Raw genomic sequence first — 2,978 nt, forward strand, 5'->3', positions numbered from 1 at the left:
AAATATACAAGATTGTTTAACCTTAAACAAAGATTAGCTTTTATGACTGTTAGAATTACCTTTTTTGTTAGGGCAGGTATACGCTCGAAGTTATAAATCGCACGTGTTGCAGTCATACAAATTCGACTCAAGAGATAAATGTATGTCTTCAAGGCATAGAAACTTGTCTTCAAGCCATAAATTGAAGTCTGGCTCCGTCTCAAAACTAAGACATGCTCAAGTCGAACTTTTCGACTTCAGCGTGTCTTGATTGGGGGCAATTCAAGTCGAAATCAAGTCGAAGCATTTTTATTCGGGTTAACTCTTATGGAAGCTCTGGATTCTTTTATACGATTCCGAGGTTCTGAGAGGAAACAATGCATCTTGTTGCCAATGTGGGTGTTTTAGATGGTAACTTATTGATAAATGGACGTATATAAGGATCTGTTTTATCGGTATGGCGTTCTACGTTCTCAACTGCGTATAAACAATTATCAAATTAATAAAAAGAGTGTCAGTAGAGTGAATGACGCCTGAAACAAAAGACCTTGGACATTATTGGACCCAAGTGTAGAACCTCGCATAACGTCTTTGTGAGAATTTTCACTTGGGGTGATTGCTAGAGAGATTGATCAGAAACCTGAGTTGAACCTACCCCGAAAAGGAAAATGGCTTAATGGTGTAATAATAATAATAATGAAAAAAAAGTCCGGTGAGCACCGCTCAATTTCTCGGTTTCTATATACACTATTTAGCTATTTGTTGTACCTTGAAAGGAAGTTGGTTGTTCAGAAAAGTTTTCTAAACATTTTGGTAACATTTTTACAAAAAACTATTTCTTTAATAATTGTAATTAAATTTATTGTTTTTATATGTAACTCGCAGATAAAAATGGCTAAACAAAATTTTATAAGCAATAAGATACGTTGTGGCAAATTTATTTTGAAATTATCCAATCTTGGAAAGATTTTTCGTAGCCAATGATAAAAAAAACTTTTTTGAATACAATGTTTTTTAAATAAAATAGTTTTACTTATTAAAAAAAAAGACAAAAAATGTCAAACACATTTGATAATTTAGGAGGTTCTAATACGGAATTATTCCAATGATAAATCAATGAAGTTATTCTTAAATTAATTTGAATGTAAAGGACTACCCCTGAGGTTACCTCCTCGAGCTACGAAAATGCTAATTAAATCCATATTTTTGTAAATAATACACTCAAATTTTTAGATAGCGTGTAAAAAGTGGTCGTCTAACATAAAATTGATTGTTGTTGTTTAAAATATAAAAATGGCAAAATACGAACATTTTTCCTGCCTTCTGTGAAAATATAAAAATGTGGGTTACACCTTTTTGGACGCCAGCCATTCAATTGTTTAGACAAATTATTCTTATTTATAACTTTCTTCACCTATACTAGATAGTTGTGGTGCTAGAAAAGTGAGTTTTTTTACATTTTTAACTTTTCTTTAACATTTTAGTTATGAGAAAATAATAAATGAGCATCAACAACAATCATTTTTGAATATTATTGCATTTTTTTTGGAATTAAGCATTTTTACTCTTTTGACAATGTTTAAACAATATTAATTTAAATAAAAAGGTTTTCTCAGTAACCATTTACATTAAGGTACAGCTATATTCAATATGATCCATATGTAAAATTTGAAGAATATTTTTAAGAAACAGATTGAATAAAAAATGATTTTCTCTGATATTTAGTTATTTTTTGTTCGTAACTAAAATGCAAAATTAAAGTTAACAATTTCACAAAGTACAGTAAACTTCTAGCATTACTTTGAAAGAAGGTAGTCATAAATAATAATGAATTGTTTACAAAATTATGCTTGCTAATTTGCAATAAATTATTACTTCACTGAGTATAAAGTAGGGAAAGAGTTGTAAATTTAAGGAAAATAGTGCAACTATCTAGCATTTCTCTAGAAGATAGTTATAGACAATAACAAGTTTTTTAAACAATTTCTGTAAACATTTATTTGATTATTGCTTCACTTTAACTGAAAACTTGAAAGCAAGATTAAAAATTCAGCAAAGAACCGGGACTTTTTAATTTTATTCTAAGAAAATAGTAGAAAGTAATGTTTTGTGTATTATAAACAATTTGTATTAAAAGAAAGCTATTGATGTTTTTTGGGACCCTATGAAATAGACTTATGGGGGTGAAATTCAAAAACTAAGTTTTTATTCGTATTCTATGGCTAATTGAGATGGCGGATGCAACAACTTGACAAGCCCTCGAAACCGCGTAGAAGTATTGTCCAGCCGGGAAAATCTATCGATAAAACATAGTAGTCGAAACATAAAACAAAATATACATTCTTATTTAGCTGGACGCGGTCGACAAATTTTTCTTATGTAACTTTTTAATTGTATAATTATTACTTAAGATGAACAATAAAAACGCAAAAAAATTTCCGAAAAAAATCGATCTTTTTGTAAAACACAACTCGCGATTATTCGGTCGTTTGTTGATAAAAGTGCTTGAAAATTTTCTAGTGTATTCTCAATAAATAAGCGATGACTTTAAATAACTCACTTTGTTTAAAAAGCTAATATGTTTTGTTTTCTTAATAACAAAGTGATTTCGAACAACATCCACGTTTTGCCAACATCGACCAGTGGAATGGTCATCTAAAACATGTTATTTGAAGTAACTTATCGCGAGAAAGTTGTTCACTAGACTTTGAAAAAGTTTTTATGAAAATTTCAAGAAAGTCGGTCGAAAATTGTGGAAATGGCAGCGAGTTGAAGTCAACACATGCTGCCGCTGCAGTACTCCACTTATCGGCCTTTGTTCCTAAGCAGGTAGCCAGCAGCAGCAAAGAGTCACAAAATGCTCTAGCGGTAGCGTGTGTTGATTTCAACTCGCTGCCATTTCCACAATTGAGACTCCGGATTCTATAACCACGCATAAAATTTGCCTGGCCGCTTCAGGCCGCTCGAGTTGGCCCCTGATGGCTTGAAAATCAGTTTTC

The 2,978-nt window shown here is 31.3% G+C and overlaps 1 protein-coding gene across 1 annotated transcript in view; it reads left to right on the top strand.

The window, feature by feature from the left end:
• The window catches only part of LOC117177250 (cathepsin O-like), a 21,884-nt gene that overhangs the window by 14,623 nt on the left and 4,283 nt on the right, over positions 1-2,978 (top strand). The window lies entirely within an intron of this gene.

Source organism: Belonocnema kinseyi, chromosome 7, assembly GCF_010883055.1.
Source record: "Belonocnema kinseyi isolate 2016_QV_RU_SX_M_011 chromosome 7, B_treatae_v1, whole genome shotgun sequence".
NCBI classification, from domain to species: domain Eukaryota; kingdom Metazoa; phylum Arthropoda; class Insecta; order Hymenoptera; family Cynipidae; genus Belonocnema; species Belonocnema kinseyi.